The 20,950-nt window shown below is 34.0% G+C and overlaps 1 protein-coding gene across 4 annotated transcripts in view; it reads left to right on the top strand.

Annotated features, from left to right (window-relative positions):
- The window catches only part of Trpm (transient receptor potential cation channel, subfamily M), a 521,822-nt gene that overhangs the window by 172,851 nt on the left and 328,021 nt on the right, over positions 1–20,950 (top strand). The window lies entirely within an intron of this gene.

Raw genomic sequence — 20,950 nt, 5'->3', positions numbered from 1 at the left:
GAGTGAAGATTTATTGGCCTTTAAAGGAGCTCCCTCAACAATAAAAGAAGAATTCTGTGGTGTAGTATTTCGTTTTTTATTTGTGCTCTCATATAGAGCCTAATCCGTAATTCTACCCTGCGCCACACTGTGGAACAGGGTATTATAAGTCAGTGCATATGTTTGCAACACCCAGAAGGAGACGAGATAGACACATGGTGTCTTTGGCAAAAATGCTCAGGGTGGGCTCCTGAGTCGATATAGCCATGTCCGTCTATCCGTCTATCTGTGAACACATTTTTGTAATCAAAGTCTAGGTCGCAGTTTTAGTCCAATCGACCTAAAATTTGGCACAAGTATGTGTTTTGACTCAGAACAGAACACTATTGATTTTGGAAGAAATCGGATCAGATTTAAATATATCTCCCATATATATCTTTCGCCCGATATGGACTAATACGGTCCCAGACGCCAGATTTTTACCCCAATTTGGTTGAAATTTTGCACTAGGAGTACAATTAGTAGTGTTGGCAAGTGTGCCAAATTTTAATGAAATCGGTTCAGATTTAGATATATGACCACAGAGGCCAATTTTTAAATCCGATTTAGTTGAAATTTTGCACAAGGAGTAGAATTATCATTGTAGCTATGCGTGCCAAATTTGGTTGAAATCGGTTCAGATTTAGATATAGCTCCCATATATATGTTTTTCTGATTTCGACAAAAATGGTCAAAATACCATCATTTTCCTTATAAAATCGCCACTGCTTAGTCGAAAAGTTGTAAAAATGACTCTAATTTTTCTAAACTTCTAATACATATATATCGAGCGATAAATCATAATAAACTTTTGCGAAGTTTCCTTAAAATTGCTTCTGATTTAAATGTTTCCCATATTTTTTTACTACCATTGTGTTCCACCCTAGTGCATTAGCCGACTTAAATTTTGAGTCTATATATTTTGTAGAAGTCTATCAAATTCTGTCCAGATCGAGTGATATTTAAATGTATGTATTTGGGACAAACCTTTATATATAGCCCCCAACACATTTGACGGATGTGATATGGTATCGAAAATTTAGATCTACAAAGTGGTGCAGGGTATAATATAGTCGGCCCCGCCCGACTTTAGACTTTACTTACTTGTTTTTTAATAACATTGTGTTCCACCCTAGTGCATTAGCCGACTTAAATTTTGAGTCTATAGATTTTGTAGAAGTCTATTAAATTCTGTCCAGATCGAGTGATATTTAAATGTATGTATTTGGGACAAACCTTTATATATAGCCCCCAACACATTTGACGGATGTGATATGGTATCGAAAATTTAGATCTACAAAGTGGTGCAGGGTATAATATAGTCGGCCCCGCCCGACATTAGACTTTACTTATTTGTTTTCTTCTCAATTCTTATTGAGAATATAATTTCCTACGCAGACTTATGTTTTCTGTGCCACCTGTTGTGTATGAAAAAAGTAAATGAAAATGTGAGCTTCAGATGCAAAAGGCAGAGCAGCTAGAGAGCTAGTAGAGGAAGAGGACAGCTTGTTCTTGAATTTGAAACAGGATTACCATAAGGCACATATTGTGTTAAGTTGCTGTTACTGCAATAAACATTGGAATACTCGTATGTGACAGGAGTGCAAAACCGCCACCCAAAACCGCGAACTCAATAAGAAAGAAATTATATGTTAGAACTGCAAATTGAGCACCTGTAATCTCCCACGTAAAAGTACAGTTCATTGCATTAAAGGCTAGCTTACAATGGCTTCGGTATGGTGGATGTGTGTTATTACAGATGTCCTAATCGACTTGAATGTCCTTTGAGATACCTATTGTAAATATGTACAATGTAAATATGTATTGATGGGAAATTATGGATAATGACATTTGGGTTATTATCATAATCAAGGAAATTTTAAAATCTATTATTATAGTTTATCTACATTAGTAGAAAGAAAAGCAATTTTGTGGATTTCGCACAAATTGGTTGCCGTTCGTTTTTTTATGAACCCCTATAGTTTTTCACCAAATTCGTTTTTGTTCACTTTTTGCAAGTCTTTTTCTAGCTCGAAAACTGCTGTTATTTATGCAGTCCTCAGCAAAGTTGTAGCTCTTGGCTGAACAAAAATTATGAATACATTAAGTCGGAAAAATTCATCTTTTTCCTACCAAAAATGTCGAAAATGTGAACACATTTTTCACAGATTTTGTCCGGTTTTTGACTCTCGAACTATTGAACATTTTACCAAAGAATCGAAGAAATGTAGCCTATAAATACATGACAACCATATTTGCAAAAAACCGAGGCTCAGAAAAAACGAACGGCAACCAAACTAGCAAAGACCAGAAATTACTTTTCTCCTCTCATCGAGTAGATTCGGCTGGGATAAGTGATTTTTTGTTTAGAGTCAAAACATTGAATATTGCGTAATTCTCAAGTTTATGACTTAAATATTCAACATCCAATATTGCTAGTCATGATACAAAATTTCCCAAATAGAAGGAATTTCATCTCAATGCTTCATAGCCGACTTGATATTAATCAGGGTGACTGATATGTAATGTAACGCGCCTTATTTGTTTAATTTAATTGTTCAAACAAAAAAAAAAACGCAATTTTAGAATCAGTTTATTTATTAATATTTATTTATTAAAACATTGTGTTGTCAATTAAATGTTCTGACTTCTTTTTAAATAATCTCATATAGCTCCCATATTAATATTTCCCCCATAACACTTACCTACTGATATGTAATGGAATGGAATTCAAACTTATAAGTAGTTGTTCTTTGTAGGTCAGATGGTATTGCAAATGGGAAATATCCGAGCACAGTTAGCTATAGCTCTTAGCGTAGCTAGACAATTTTCCTAGGGGGGCTATAGCCCCCCTAGCTAAAAATTTATAGACTGAACTTATAGGTTCAATTATTGTTTTATTTCATAAAAAAGAATACAAAAATAGACATCAAAATAATATATAATAAAGCAACTAAAAGTAGTTCCACACTTTTCCCAGCAAAAAAATTGGGATTTGTTTTAAAGGCACAACTTTAAAAGCACTTCCAAAAATGTCCTCACAAAGAAGTTAATTATATTAACTACACAGGAAGTTTTTTACTTCAGTTTTTTCATATTTTAATGCGTAATTTTTGTTTTCTTTTTTCAAATAGTTTAAAAAAAGAGTAAGAATAAATAAAATGGTAAAAATTATTCAAATTTTGCCACAAAAATGCTAAATCCATTATAGAAAAATCGATAATTTTTGAAAATATTCAAACAAGCGTTATAATGCATTATTATAAATTAATGTTTCTTGAAGCTCGAGGTCTTTATAAATATTTATATAATTCTAACAAAACTTCGACCAAAAATCAAATAAAAAACGAATAAATAAAAATTATTTGTTTGGGAAAATATCACACAACGATATGGATCACACCGTAAGAAGTGATGCAAATTTATTGCAACGGCTGTTGAAACGGTGGACATTCGTTCTATGACGAGTTCCTATTGCATTCATCGCTTCTCCGCCAATTTTGCACCACATCCGGACCCAAAAAGAACATTTTCACTTCTTTTTGGTGACGCTTTTTTGCAGCATTATTAAGATAATAATTTATGAAAGAATAGTTTTAATACCAATTACTATTTATACCCTTCACCACTACTGTGGTACAGGGTATAATAAGTTTGTGCATTTGTATGTAACGCCAAGAAGGAGTAATCATAGACCAACCTTTTAGTATACGGATCGGCTTAGAATTAAATTCTGAGTCGATTTAGCGATGTCCGTCTGTCTGTCTGTCCGTCTGTCTGTCCGTCTGTCTGTCTGTCTGTCTGTCTGTCTGTTGATGTATTTTTGTGTGCAAAGTACAGCTCGCAGTTTTAGTCCGATTGTCCTAAAATTTGGTATAGGGTCCTGTTTCGGCTCAAAGACGATCCCTATTGATTTTGGAAAAAATCGGTTCAGATTTAGATATAGCTGCCATATATATTTTTCACCGATCTGGTCATAATTGGCGTGTATATCAACCGATCTTCCTCAAATTCCGTACATCCGAATATTTTATGAGTCTCGAAAAACTTGCAAAATATCAGCAAAATCGGTTCAGATTTAGATATAGCTCCCATATATAGCTTTCGCCCGATTTACACTCATTTGCCCACAGAGGCCAATTTTTTGCTCCGATTTAGTTGAAATTTTGCATAGGGAGTAGAATTAGCATTGTAACTATGCGTGCCAAATTTGCTTGAAATCGGTTCAGATTTGGATATATCTCCCATATAAAGCTTTCGCCCGATTTACACTCATATGACCACAGAGGCCAATTTTTAGCTCCGATTTAGTTGAAATTTTGCACAGGGAGTAGAATTAGCATTGTAGCTATGCGTGCCAAATTTGGTTGAAATCGGTTCAGATTTAGATATAGCTCCCATATATATGTTTTTCTGATTTCGACAAAAATGGTCAAAATACCAACATTTTCTTTGTAAAATCGCCACTGCTTAGTCGAAAAGTTGTAAAAATGACTATAATTTTCCTAAACTTCTAATACATATATATCGAGCGATAAATCATAAATAAACTTTTTCGAAGTTTCCTTAAAATTGCTTCAGATTTAAACGTTTCCCATATTTTTTTACTAACATTGTGTTCCACCCTACACCCTCAAAAAAATCGCTTCTTTAACATATGTTCCAAACATATTTTGCAGGAAGCACATATATTATTGGATACTGCCGAAACATTAATATGTTTGTTTTATGTGAACATATTATATGTTTGGAAGCATTTTGAGCCCAAAAATATTATATGCTTGGAAGAATTTTTCCCAAAGACGATTGTGCTCATTCCCTAACATACTCGTTATTTTCACTTCCACGAAATATTTTAATTCTTGGCACCTTTTTCTGTAATACAAATAATGTTGAAGAAATTATTCACTTTTATAATTTTTTTAAATTTTACCTTTCGCCTGCACGGAGAATCGAACCGAGTACCATACAGTTTGTAAGCCAACACACTATCCACTGGGCTACGTAGCTGTCATGGTCACCAGCAGATAATTATCGTTATAAGTTACATTTATATAGCATAGTTTGCAGCGCCCACGAGCCCATGCAAACATAACATTATTTAACAGAAACATACATTTGTTTGCCACGTGGAGCAGTGGTTAGCATGTCTGCCTTGCATGCAAAGGGTCGTGGGTTCAATCCCTGCTCCGACCGAACACTTTTTTTTTTTTTTTTAATTTACACATTTATATTTATACAATTAAATTTTTATAATGAAACTTCGAAATGTGGGTTATTAAAGATTTATAGTCATTAACAGTGCTTGATATAAACGAAATTGACTGATTTTTGGATAAAATATTATTTTTTTATTGCAAAAATAACAATTTTGTAACAAAAAACTGTTTTTGGTACAAAACTTTAAAATTTGGAAGGGATTCAAAAACTAACAAAAGAAGAACGTGGAGTCGAGTATAAACATACATAAATAATTTTATAATATAAACATAAATTCATTTAGGCGTGAACAGTTTTTTACTAGCATTTAACACCATCGGTCTAAAATGCCTTTTATTTTTCTTTAATAATTAATTCATTTTAAAGAAAATAAACTTTTTAAATTGTTTTAGCTGCAAAACTCGAACTTAATGCCCGCTTTTATATTTGAAGGTGTCCGTCAACTCCTCTTGGACTACTTATTAATAAAGAGGAACTAAACTTTGTTTTTATACATTTTACTGTGTACTTTTTCACTATTTCCTCCTTATTTCATTTTACTGTCCCAACTCTAAAAAGAGTATAGTGCCCTTTCGTTATTTTTATGAAGACCCCTGATTTCTTTTAACGAACCAAGAAAAAAATTGTGCCCATAATGCCAAAATGATAAACAAAACACATGTCCACATACATAAAATGCTGCTCTCAAGGCGAAAACACAGGCTTTTTTTTCAAATGTCTATTCTCTTGGTTCCGAATGTCCATTCTCTTTATTCAAATTAAATAATATTTAGACTTAGCATATCAAATTTTTGGCCTTATCATAAAACAGTTTTCCGAAACAACATACCAGCGGTTTCACAGAAATTATTCTCTTTTGATTCTTCCGCTGTGTTATGTTGATATCTTTCGTCAACTCTCCCGGTTTCCATCTCTATTTCTTTCTCTATACTCTCTCTGTCGCTTTGGATAAAATATCACAACATATGTATGTTTAGTCGAAATTTGTAAATTTATATATGTTTGCATTCACACATATGATTTTTATGAAACATTTATGCTCCAAACATAATATATTCTAACATATTAACATAGATGTCCCAAACATTTAGTGTTAGTTTAGGAACATTACATGTTTGCACTTAAATATATTGTGTTTTAAAATTGTGCCCGAAACACACTTTGTTTATATCGGAACATATGAAAAACATATTTTTCTAAGAGTGTAGTGCATTAGCCGACTTAAATTTTGAGTCTATAGATTTTGTAGAAGTCTATCAAATTCTTCCAGATCGAGTGATATTTAAATGTATGTATTTGGGACAAACCTTTATATATAGCCCCCAACCCATTTGACGGATGTGATATGGTATCGAAAATTTAGATCTACATAGTGGTGCAGGGTATAATATAGTCGGCCCCGCCCGACTTTAGACTTTCCTTACTGGTTTTTAATTAAGATGGCTAAACCAGACTAAACAATATAATAAAGGAGCTTTACAGCCTGTTTCTGTATGTCGAATGAGCTCTGTCGATCGACTAAAATGGAAACAAACAGCTGAATTTATAACCAAACAAGTAAGGAAAGTCTAAAGTCGGGCGGGGCCGACTATATTATACCCTGCACCACTTTATAGATCTAAATTTTCGATACCATATCACATCTGTCAAATGTGTTGGGTGCTATATATAAAGGTTTGTCCCAAATACATACATTTAAATATCACTCGATTTGAACATAATTTGATAGACTTTTACAAAATCAATAGACTCAAAATTTAAGTCGGCTAATGGACTAGGGTGGAACACAATGTTAGTAAAAACAAGTAAAGAAAGTCTAAAGTCGGGCGGGGCCGACTATATTATACCCTGCACCACTTTGTAGATCTAAATTTTCGATACCATATCACATCCGTCAAATGTGTTGGGGGCTATATATAAAAGTTTGTCTCAAATACATACATTTAAATATTACTTGATCTGGACAGAATTTGATAGACTTCTACAAAATCTGAAAATTTAAGTCGGCTAATGCACTAGGGTGGAACACAATTTTAGTAAAAAAATATGGTAAACATTTAAATCTGAAGCAATTTTAAGGAAACTTCGCAAAAGTTTATTTATGATTTATCGCTCGATATATATGTATTCGAATTTTAGGAAAATTAGAGTCATTTTTACAACTTTTGGACTAAGCAGTGGCGATTTAACAAGGAAAATGTTGGTATTTTGACCATTTTTGTCGAAATCAGAAAAACATAAATATGGGAGCTATATATAAATCTGAACCGATTTCAACCAAATTTGGCACGCATAGCAAAAATGCTAATTCTACTCCCTGTGCAAAATTTCAACTAAATCGGAGCAAAAAATTAGCCTCTGTGGTCATATGAGTGTAAATCGGGCGAAAGCTATATATGGGAGCTATATCTAAATCTGAACCGATTTCCACCAAATTTGACACGCATAGCTATAATGCTAATTCTACTCCCTGTGCAAAATTTCAACTAAATCGGAGCAAAAAATTGGCCTCTGTGACAAAGGAGTGTAAATCGGGCGAAAGCTATATATGGGAGCTATATCTAAATCTGAACCGATTTGGATGATATTTTGCAAGTTGTTCGAGACTCATAAAATATTGGGATGTTCGGAATTGGAGGAAGATCGGTTGATATACACGCCAATTATGACCAGATCGGTGAAAAATATATATGGCAGCTATATCTAAATCTGAACCGATTTTTTCCAAAATCAATAGGGATCGTCTTTGAGCCGAAACAGGACCCCATACCAAATTTTAGGACAATCGGGCTAAAACTGCGAGCTGTACTTTGCACACAAAAATACATCAACAGACGGACAGACAGACAGACAGACAGACAGACAGACGGACATCGCTAAATCGACTCAGAATTTAATTCTAAGACGATCGGTATACTAAACGATGGGTCTCAGACTTTTCCTTCTTGGCGTTACATACAAATGCACAAACTTATTATACCCTGCACCACAGTAGTGGTGAAGGGTATAAAAACAGCTGTTTCTATGCATTTCAGTCGATCGATTGAACTCGTTCGACATACAGAAACAGGCTGTTAGTTATTCAAGTAAACCATAAGTTCAATCACAGCTCTATTTCATAAATATCAGACTTCAACCATTGCTATCGCAACTGCTACCACAACCCAAGTAATTCGATTGTGCATGAAAGTCTTTAGCGGAACTTTGTGCGGTTGTATATACTTGTTTAATTTTTTTAAAAATGTAAAATCGTAAATAGGTTTTCAAATTCTGGGGGGGGGCTAAATTTTTTCTGGGGGGTCTAAGCCCCCTCCCCTGAGGCCTTCCTACGCTTATAGCTATAGCCCCCATATAAACCGACTGCCAGAGTTGTTTAGCGGAGGCTTTTCGGAAAAAATTCTGAAAATATATATGTTTGAAGCAGATTATGTTTGGGAATATATGCTAGAGATGCGATTTTTAAGACACTCCTGTCTCTAATTGAGATCCTTAGTAGAAGAAATATATTTTTTTGAAATACATTTTAACCCAGTCAGAAAAAAACCATCGGAAAAGCGTTGTAAAAGCATTGTAGACGGTTGATACACGGTGGAAAAAAACGTTGTTACAACCCCAAAATGATAACATCATTCTACGGTGTATCGATCGTATTTAACAACGTTTTCAAAGCGTCATGAAAACAATATTTTATACGCTTTTTCGATCGTTTAACGAACGCTTTGACAACCCCAAAATGATAACATAGTTATACGGTGTATCGATGGTTTTTACAACCAATAAAAAGCACTGAAAATTTAAATTGAAGTTTTTAATTTGACTATATATTTTCCATTCAAAAAACCAAAGGTACACTAAAAAAGTGAACCCTCGAGGACACTAAAGTCACTTTAACTCTACTTTATCTCATGAACCTATTGTGTTTTGTGAAAGTAAGGGAATTACATTAATAATTTTTTTTTGCGTAGGTTGGTTAAATGGACTAAAAAAGGGGAAAAGTTATTCACAAATGTCCCTATTACAAACAAAATACTTAAGAATTTCTTAACATTTGTACATTTTACCCCAAATGCGCCAAAAGAACATTCTTGCAATTTTGAACTCCAATTTTTTCCTTCAAACAACGAAATTATCTTTAAAATGTGAAAAAAATTTTGTCTAAAAAATTTCTTGAATTAGTCGAAAAATATCTGTGGACTTATGACAAAACCTCATAAGACGAGATAGAACAAAAAAACAAATAACAAGTATATACAGCAGTAAGTTCGGCCGGGCCGAATCTTAAATACCCACCACCATGAACCAAATATTAGGATTTCCTTTGAAATTTCAGGAGGGCTTGAGGACACTTCCCGAAGATACATTTAAAGATTTCACCTATGAGGACTATATCAGATTCTGGATTTATAAGAACCATTTTTGTTTGAGTTTTAGAGGAATCATTAACATTTCTTGTAAGTGTGCAAGAAAATTATAAAATAACGTCTTGATTTGAAATTTTAAATCTGTAGATTTTCACCCGAAAAATAAAATATGGAAATTTTACATTGAGTTTCAAGCAATTTTCATGATCAGTGCGCCTTCTATACTCACAAGAAGTGAAATTGGTCTATATGGAGGCATTATCAAATGGACCGATAAAAACTTAATCCGATACACGTTTTTGTGAGCCTTAAATACGAGAATATTTACAATTTCAGGCAAATCGGATAAAAACTACGGTTTCTAGAAACCTAAGGAGTTAAATCGGGAAATCGTTCTTATGGGGGCTATACTAAAATACCGACCGATACTAACCGTTTTCGGCACACCTCTTTATGGCCCAAAAATACCTCTAGATTTCCAATTTCAGGCAAATTGGATAAAAACTACGGTTTCTATAAGCCCAAGAAGTAAAATCGGGAGGTCGGTTTATATGGGGGCTATACCAAAACATGGACCGACACTCACCATTTTTGGCACACCTCTTTATGGTCCCAAAATATCTCTAGATTTTCAATTTCGCGCAAATTGGATGAAAACTACGGTTTCTATAAGCGAAAGACCCCAAATCGGGAGGTCGGTTTATATGGGGGCTATACCAAAACATGGGCCGATATAGCCCATCTTCGAACTTGACCTGCGCGCAGACAAAAGACGATTCTGTGCCAAATTTCAGGACGATAGCTTCATTATTGAATGCTGTAGCGTGATTACAACAGACAGCCAGACAGACAGACAGACGGACATGCTTATATCGTCTTAGAATTTCTCCCTGATCAAGAATATATATACTTTATATAGTCGGAAATCGATATTTCGATGCGTTACAAACGGAATGACAAACTTATTATACCCCGTCACCATTCTATGGTGGTGGGTATAAAAATAAATGCTTATTTAACTTCAGTTGTGTCGTTTTTTAGTCAGATTATGATCAGGATTCAATGCGACAAAACACATAGATGTGTTTCTTTTTTTGTTTGTTTGTTTTTTTTTTTTTTAATAACATTGCATATGACCAAATAAGTCGGTAATTCCTAACTTTCTCTAAAAATAAGCTATCGAAAAGATCTATCACATAAATATTAAACATTTTCCAGATCTTTTCTACAGAAGTTTTTGAGACCCCATATAGGTGTATTTTCGATTCCCTGTAAAATTGAGTTTTTAGACTTATGGGGTTTTATCATAAATCCACAGATACGCTCTTATATTTGTGAAATCAGCGTTTAGTTTAGTTAAAACTTTGTACAGTTGACTAAATTTGTAAAATTTACCAAAATTGTTCTTCCTGGTAGGTTCACTGTTTTTTTAGTGTACACCTTCAATTTATACGAAAAATGAATATTATCCTATTCTAAATCAATTCATATCAACAGCAATACCTCCATTATTCATAAAAAAAGCATAAGCATTGAAGGAAAATGCATTTTCAACGATAATTTTATGGAAAATATACTTAACCGTCAATTAATTTGTTTAGCAAGCGTTGTTTCAACGTTAGTTTCCAACGTTGTTACATAGCTCAATATTTATAACCATCAGGAATTTCTGACTGGGAAGCTATCCTATCCTATATATCCTATATATTGAATCTTTGTATAAAGGTGCAAGCTTCAGACGTAATCTAGTTTTTTTTTTTTTTACACAAAACCCCTATTTTTTTGTGAAGAGTTCATTTAAATTTAAAATAGTTAACACTTCACCATGGTAGTGGAGTGTATCATGAGTTTGCCATTTTATTTGTAGAATAGCTCAAGAATCCATTTTCGACCACCTAAGGTATATTTTAACAAGTATATACGGCCGTAAGTTCGGCCAGGCCGAAGCTTATGTACCCTCCACCATGGATTGCGTAGAAACTTCTACTGAAGACAATCGATTTCACAATCGATTTACTTGGATTGCAGTAAAACTTGCCGATGACAAACTTCCTAACACCGTCTTCTAAATTGCAAGGTAGTCCATACGTGGTATATATTAAACTAAACAAGGCAGATTAAATACGTATATAATTAAGTTTGACAACATTTTCTATAGAAATAAAATGTTGACAAAAGTTTCTATAGAAATAAAATTTTGACAAAATGTTCAATAGAATTAAAATTTTGACAACATTCTCTATAGAATTAAAATTTTGACAACATTTTCTATAGAACTAAAATTTTGCCAAAATTTTCTATAGAACTAAAATTTTGCCAAAATTTTCTATAGGAATAAAATTTTGACAAAATTTTCTATAGAAATAAAAAATAGACAAAATTGTCTATAGAAATAAAATTTTGGTGGATTATTTTTATTTATGAACCGATATGGACCAATATTGTGTGATTGGGGATCTGCTATATGTAACTATAGACCAATTTTGGCATGGTTATTAGCGGCCATATACTAACACCACGTTCCAAATTTCAACCGGATCGGATGAATTTTGAAGAGGCTCCGGAGATCAAATCTGGGGAACGGTTTATATGGGGGCTATATATAATAATGGACCGAAATGGATCAATTTTTGCATGGTTGCGAGAGACCATATACTTACATCATGTACCAAATTTCAGCCAGATCGGGTGAAATATGCTACTCTTAGAGGCTCCACAAGCCAAATCTGGGGGTACGTTTATATGGGGGCTATACGTAAAAGTGGACCGATATGGCCCATTTGCAATACCATCCGACCTACATCAATAACAACTACTTGTGCCAAGTTTGAAGTCGCTAGCTTGTTTCGTTCGGAAGTTTGCATGATTTCAACAGACGGACGGACGGACATGCTTAGATCGACTCAGAATTTCACCACGACCCAGAATATATATACTTTATGGGGTCTTAGAGCAATATTTCGATGTGTTACAAACGGAATGTTAAACTTCATATACACTGAAAAAAATATTGTCGTGAGGTCAAAGATTTCATGTCTTTAAAATACGAATGCAAATTTTGCTTACCATAAAAGACGCATTTCTTTAGTATAAAGTTTTTTTCCTTGACCAAAAGTCGATAAACTTTTCAATGAAGTCGTATTGTCCTTATAATTAAGTGATTTGATTTAAAAATGGATATCATAACATGAAAGAAAAAATGTTTGGGCTAAGGTCAACTTGACTTTAATAATTCAGAAAAAATCTTTAAATTTAATGAAATTGTCTTTAAATTTGTTGTCTTTTTGCATCTTGACTACAAAGCAAAAAATCGTTCAAATATAGGACATATTTTTCAACACTTTATTTAAAGACGTTTTTTACTTGAAACACAGCATAATTTCCACTGGAAGTCGAGTCTTAATTTGGAAAATAAAGTTGTCGTTATTTCGTTTTTAAAGGACTTTGATAGCATATGAAGAAAAAAAGCTGAAAAAGCGAAAAATTAAAATTTGCTTCCTAGAAGCAAGTACACAAAACCCGAATATAATAGAGAATTGTGTCTTAAAAGTATCCTTACTTGTATTCTCCGCTTCTTTGGCTCGGAATCAATACCAAAATTTGTAAAGTAAAGACAAAATCTTTGGAACCGAGTATGCTTTTTTTTCAGTGTACCCCCCCCCCCCCCCCCATCCTATGGTGGAGGGTATAAAAATGTCGACTCCCATTACAATTCCTACTCCCAATCTACTATAATCATAACTAAACCCACACCCTAAAAAAATCGCTTCTGTAACGTATACCCCAAACACATTTTGCTTCAAGCATATATATTTTCAGGATTGATGCAAACAAGATATTGTTTGTATTGTTCAAACATATTATTTTTCACCTTAGGGCATACACTGGTAGAGAAAAATTTTCTTTGTGTGGATATATTTTTAGGGCGCCAATTGGTTACTTCCATTATTTTACTTGCAGCATTCTCTCTAGGTCTCTCTTTCTAAATATATATATGTTTGTAGACTATTTCCAAATTAATATATGTTTGTATCTAAGCATATTATATTTACAAACATTTTATGTCCCAAACATACTATGTTCTAACATATTAACATATATGTCCCAAACATGTTATGCTAGTTTATGAACATTATATGCTTGCACTTAAAAATATTTTGTTAAAAAAATTTAGTTCCAAACATAAAATTTTTACACTCAAACATATGAAAAGCAGTCTTTTTGGTCCGTGCATTCACATTCACATTTTCCAAATCACAATGGACTGAATTGTCTAAGTGAGCCTGAAATATCGGGCGGCCACTATACCTAAACCCATTCACATTATCCATCCATATGAATCTTATCGCATTGGCAACATCTATTTACTATCTTATCTGGGCAAAAGCCAAAGCCAAGAAGCTGTGTGGTATTGTGACATTGAAATTTCTTGGATTCATATGATTCTTCTGTAAATAACGTTGATGCTGTTGTTGTGTCTGCGGACTATTTGCCCAGATAAAATTCAGGTTTTGATACCGAATTTGAATCGGGCAACCTGAAGTCAAATAACCACACTCATTGGCCTCCCAAAAGAAAAGTCAATAGAAACGCAATGAGTACAAATATTTAAACGAGAATTGTGGTGTGGTAGAAGTGAATGTTATCAGACCACAATTAATTGTGCTTGACAATTTGGTGTTTGTCGTATTTTGAGAACACCAATTAAATTATATGGCATCGTATAAAGATACATTTCGTCAGAGTTGTAGCCAGTATTTTTAGGCATTTATGCCTGGAGTTAAGTGTTTTTACAAATGGTTTATTATCGAAATCACGTAGAATAGATATGCGTTATCTTGGTTGAGTTTGATCAAATCTGACGTAGATACGCATTAAAGATTAATTTATTTGTTTCGATGCTTACAATAAACATCTAATAATCAATATTCAATTTACAGAGAAATGATACGTGAATCTTTATTGAATGTTGGACGTAATACGGCCACATATAAAACTCTAACCGTCGTGGTCGAAATTCACATTTAAGGTTTCCCAATGAAATAAATTTGCAAGTGATTTCCATGATGCAGTTCAGAGACAGTTTATATTTTTAGGAAGTAAAATCAGCACATCCCGTCAAGAATCTAAAATAACAACAGATTACATATCTGTTGAAAATTATAAATCTTTGGCGCGAAAACAAAAGCAACCGTAGATTCAAAAAAATAAAATGTGCTATAAGAAAATCAGAAGCAACTGAAAGCATATTTAGCATATCTCTTGATGGATCACACATAATGCTAAATTTCAAACTTCAGACAAACTGTATGAAAGATGATAGTTTATATGAATCTTTTTATACCCTCCATCATAGGATGGGGGTATATTAACTTTGTCATTCCGTTTGTAACACATCGAAATATTGCTCTAAGACCCCATAAAGTATATATATTCTGGGTCGTGGAGAAATTCTGAGTCGATCTGAGCATGTCCGTCCGTCCGTCCGTCTGTTGAAATCACGCTAACTTCCGAACGAAACAAGCTATCGACTTGAAACTTGGCACAAGTAGTTGTTATTGATGTAGGTCGGATGGTATGGCAAATGGGCCATATCGGTCCACTTTTACGTATAGTCCCCATATAAACGGACACCGAAATTTGGCTTGCGATTGCTCTAAAAGAAGCAAATTTCATCCGATCAGGCTGAAATTTGGAACATGGTGTTAGTAAATGGTCTCTAACAACCGTGCAAAAATTGGTCCACATCGGTCCATAATTATATATAGCCCCTATATAAACCGATCCCCCGATTTGGCTTGCGGAGCCTCTAAGAGAAGCAAATTTCATCCGATCCGGCTGAAATTTGGTACATGGTGTTGGTATATGGTCTCTAACAACCATGCAAGAATTGGCCCATATCGGTCCATAATTATATATATCCCCCATATAAATCGATCCCCAGATTTGTCCTCCGGAGCCTCTTGGAGGTGCAAAATTCATCCGATCCGGTTGAAATTTGCAACATGGTGTTAGTATAAGGCCGCTAACAACCATGCCAAATTGGTCCATATCGGTCTATAGTTATATATAGCCGATCCCCAATCACACAAAAATTTGTCCATATCGGTTCATAATCATGGTTGCCACTCGAGCCAAAAATAATCCACTAAAATTTTATTTTTATAGAAAACATTGTCAAAATGTTATTTCTATAGAAAACATTGTCAAAATGTTATTTCTATAGAGAATTTTGTCAAAATTTTATTTCTATAGAAAATTTTCACAAAATTTTATTTCTATAGAAAATTTTGACAAAATTTTATTTCTATAGAAAATTTTGACAAAATTTTATTTCTATAGAAAATTTTTGTCAAAATTTTATTTCTATAGAAAATTTTTTCCAAATTTTATTTCTATAGAAATTTTTTCCAAATTTTATTTCTATAGAAAATTTTGTCAAAATTTTACTTCTATAGAAAATGTTGTCAAAATTTTATTTCTATAGAAACTTTAAACTTATTTATATACAGCCTTTTTAAGTTTAATATATACCACGTATGGACTATGTGGTATATATTACGGTGTTAGGAAGTTTTAAGATACCTTGCCATCGGCAACAGTAGAAGTTTCTACGCAATCCATGGTGGTTGGTACATAAGCTTCGATCTGGCCGAACTTACGGCCGTATATACTTGTTTTATTTTATTTATTTAGTTAATGCAATAATATACTATACGAGTACATATATAATTTTTTGGTCTCAACGCCTTCAAGGCTTTATATTGACCTTATTATGACAACGTCTAAATACATCCTTACAAATCTAGGTTAGATAATAAATAACGTTTCATTTCATTCTTGTAAGATGAAATAACAGATATCTCTTTTGGACTATCGGGTGTGTTATTGTATTTTCTTGGTCCAGCAAAAGTTATTCGTTGTTTTGTCAAATCAATAAGAGGTTTAGATAAGCTTAAATTATTAGCTTGTCTCGTATTTCTCTCTGTTCTGGAGAAATTGGAAACAAACGGTATACCTTTGGAATTTATACATCTTATGGACTTAAATACACACATTAATAGTTGCTGTTTGTACAATCCACGAATGGATCGTCAACTACGTCTCTGTGTTCAAAATTTTGCGGGATTTATACAACGTGCCAGTAGCTGATGATACTTTCGATTTTAGGCGCCTAATATGTTCGTCCTATAACAGATTATTAGATAAATGCACTTCCAAATATCGCACAATTTTAGGCTCTTCAAAATTTACTCCGTTAAGATAAATTGAAATTTCTCTCTAGAGGCGAGCAATATTTTTACAATTCCGACTCCAGCTCAGATTCCGAAACTACAGACCCTGTATTAAATTAAGTTATTAGTTTTGTATTTGAAAACTATATTGGCAGATCATGTTAAGATCGACAATTATTATTTTTAACCTGGCTTAAAATGCGTACCTTCTCACTTTATGAAAACTGTCACCTGCAAATGGGAATCTAGCCGATTACTAGGATATCCTTTTATATTTCGGGATTAAGGTGAGTACTAAGTTCGAGTTTAGCCGCTAAAATCAAAAATAAATCAGTAAAAAAAGTATAAAATTAATGTCTTTGATGCAAATTTTAATAGCCCAAAGTAACAGGTTGTCTGATAAGTCCCCGGTCTAACAAAGAAAAACACATTTTTTTTGTCAAAATTCGTTTTTATTATTCAACTAGTTCCCTTCGAGAGCGATACAACGATTATAACGACCTTCCAAGTTTTTTGATACCATTTTGGTAGTACTCCTTCGGTTTTGCCTCAAAATAGGCCTCAGTTTCGGCGATCACCTCTTTATTATTATTTTCCCTGCGAGCATCCTTTTGAGGTCTGAGAACAAGAAAAAGTCGCTGGGGGCCAGATCTGGAGAATACGGTGGGTGGGGAAGCAATTCGAAGCCCAATTCATGAATTTTTGGCATCGTTCTCAATGACTTGTGGCACGGGGCGTTGTCTTGGTGGAACAACACTTTTATCTTCTTCATATGGGGCCATTTTGCCGCGATTTCGACCTTCAAACGCTCCGATAACGCCATATTATAGTCACTGTTGATGGATTTTCCCTTCTCAAGATAATCGATAAAAATTATTCCATGCGCATCCCAAAAAACAGAGGCCATTACTTTGCCAGCGGACTTTTGAGTCTTTCCACGCTTCGGAGACGGTTCACCGGTCGCTGTCCACTCAGCCGACTGTCGATTGGACTCAGGAGTGTAGTGATGGAGCCATGTTTCATCCATTTTCACGTATCGACGGAAAAACTCGGGTGTATTACGAATTAACAGCTGCAAACACCGCTCAGAATCATCAACACGTTGTTGTTTTTGGTCAAATGTGAGCTCGCGCGGCACCCATTTTGCACAGAGCTTCCGCATATCCAAATATTGATGAATGATATGACCAACACGTTCCTTTGATATCTTTAAGGCATCTGCTATCTCGATCAACTTCATTTTACGGTCATTCAAAATCATTTTGTGGATTTTTTTGATGTGGTCGTCGGTAACCACCTCTTTCGGGCGTCCACTGCGTTCACCGTAATCCGTGCTCATTTCACCACGCTTGAATCTTGCATACCAATCAATTATTGTTGATTTCCCTGGGGCAGAGTCCGGAAACTCATTATCAAGCCAAGTTTTTGCTTCACCCGTATTTTTTCCTTTCAGAAAACAGTATTTTATCAAAACACGAAATTCCTTTTTCCCATTTTTTTCACAATAACAAAAGTTGCTTCAAGACGCTCTATCTCACAAACTAATTGACACGAATCATTTGAAGGTTGGTACTATATAAAAATAATATGCGTTTAATACTAGCGACGACTATGTGTCAGACCGGGGGCTTATCAGCCAACCTATTAACTTTCTGTAAAGTTTTTATTCTTTAAAATAAATTATTAAAGAAAAGTAATCGTAAAAAATGAAGATTTTAGCGGCTAAACTTGAACTTAATACCCACCTTTAGATAACAAACACAAATATTAATCATTGAAAATCTCTTTAATGTCAAATCATATGCATTTCGAATGCTCAAAAAATGCCTTCCGAACACTGTTAACTTTCGGGCTCATACGAGTACATTACCAGTCACGATGTCATAGACGGGTTTCGAAGCACCGCCATAGTATTTTTGGAGCATTTCTTTCTTCCTATCGACACGACCTTGGTTGAATTAACAGTATCATGGATAAACACTGATCTTTGGCGTAGCTTGATCGCCAAAAATTGAATTAAGTTCATTGATGCTCTATTATTCCATTATATTATATAATTCCATTTTTTAAGTTGCTCCAATCAACACAAATAGCGTTCGTATGCCAAAACGTTCCGAGTACGTATAAACTCCAAAATGTCAAGCTTTACGATATAGTTGTCACTTGAATTCAGATTGCAACACTAGTGTTGCGAAATATAATAGGCAATCCTCGTATACATATATATGTTTTTTTTTTTTACATTCCAAAAACTGCAGTTGTAAGCCTATACAGGGAGAACAAAATGGGGTCCAAGGATGAATCCCTGAGGAATCTCTTCGAATTTTTTGGTACAGGGTCTCTTTTAAGAAAACAGCAGAAGAGAAACGTCTATGATAGTAATTCGCTTTCAAGTAACTCCTGCAAGACCGATATTCATTACGTAAATTTGAAGTTCTGAAACGATACCACATATGTAGTAGCCCAGTTTCGGCATTTAATCATATCGCGAATTTCACGATTGAGAAATAAAATCGGGAAATTTTACTTCCAGTTAGAGACGAAAGGCGAAATTTGTGCCTTCAAGAAGAAAACTTGGAAACCGGTTTATACGGGCAGCAGTTGATAATATGGAATATGATTTAGTATTTATAACACAGGTCTTTATTGATTAAAAAATACTTTTATAAATATTTCAAATTTCAGACAAATCGGAAGTCAATTCGGGAGATCGGTATACAAAAATTCAGACCACACATGTGGCATATCAAATAGATATGCCACTTTTGGCATATCTATTTGATGGACCAAAACAATAGTACGCTATAAATTTAGTTATAAATGTCTGATGCGGTACTATGTATACAAATCCGGAGATCGGGTATATGGGGGCATTACCCTGCACGGATTTGCAATAACTCTAGATTTCATACTTGAGTCAATTCGTACAGAAATTTCGAGTTTTATAAGCTAATTCAAATCGGAAGATCGGGATGTATAGGGCCAATACCAGAATATAGCATACCATATAGATTGATATCAATATTTGGCAAAACTACCCAGCAAAAAAAATGGAAGTTGTTCCACAAACATTTATTTTAAAGCCCATCCCAGAATCCCCCATCGAGTTTTTCCAACTTCCGATGCAGTCCTTTTGGACAAGTCTACAAACATTTCTTCTAAAGCGCATCCTGGGATCCCCCAATGATTTTTTTCTACTTCCGGTGCAGTCCTTGTGGACAAGTATTAGAAAGAACGCAATCAGGCTATTTTAAGTGCAAATTTTGGACAATTAAATTTTATAAAATAATAGAAAACTGATAAAAAAATAAAAAAAAAAATAGAAAATCCCTAAAAAAGTAAAAAAAAATAATAATTAAAAAAATCATCTCCGCTGGGATTTGAACCTGTGCCGTTTGACTTTTTCGCTTCCATGGAAGTTCTTTTGAGAAGGGTTTGCAAATTACGAGAAGTTTTAATTTTTTTAATGATTTTAATAGAAAAAAATATATTTATACAAAAAAATATGCCGAAAATAAAAATACGATACATGACATAAAAAAATATTTTTTTAGAAAAATATTTGATAAACAAATTGCTGCTGGTGAGATTTGAACCTACGTTTCTTATTTTTTCGTTCATACTAATAAAGAACATCTCGAGAAGCAATTAGAATGTTATTCCTTGGTGTCGTATTACGATCATATCACAAACATTTGAATTGACCTTTCGACGCTTTATGTTCAATGGCGTTTGTGGCTGAGTGTGATAAGGCGTTCTGTTATGGTGCCAGTAAAGCCAGGTTCAATCCCTGGTCGGAGCGAAAAAGTTTTTCAAATTGTAAAAATTAGATAATAGGAAAATAATAGTGTAATAAAACATATGGATGAAAAAAAAGTGAAATTGGTTGAAAAAAAAAATTTTTTCGCTTTTTAAATTTCTTCATTCAAATTAACTTCCAGGGCACAACTTCTAAAGCAATGCAAAGGATCCAAAAAGGGAGTACTTCCATCCTATGACAAGCCCATGTAAAATTCATTGGAGACGATCCAAGTTTGTACTACTTCCGGATCACAGATTGGGGATCCAAACTACTTTTTTGGAAGCTCTTTTTTGCTGGGTATGTATTCCCTTAAG

This window comes from Haematobia irritans, chromosome 5, assembly GCF_050003625.1.
Source record: "Haematobia irritans isolate KBUSLIRL chromosome 5, ASM5000362v1, whole genome shotgun sequence".
Lineage (NCBI taxonomy): Eukaryota > Metazoa > Arthropoda > Insecta > Diptera > Muscidae > Haematobia > Haematobia irritans.
This window is presented reverse-complemented; position numbering and strand designations above follow the sequence as displayed.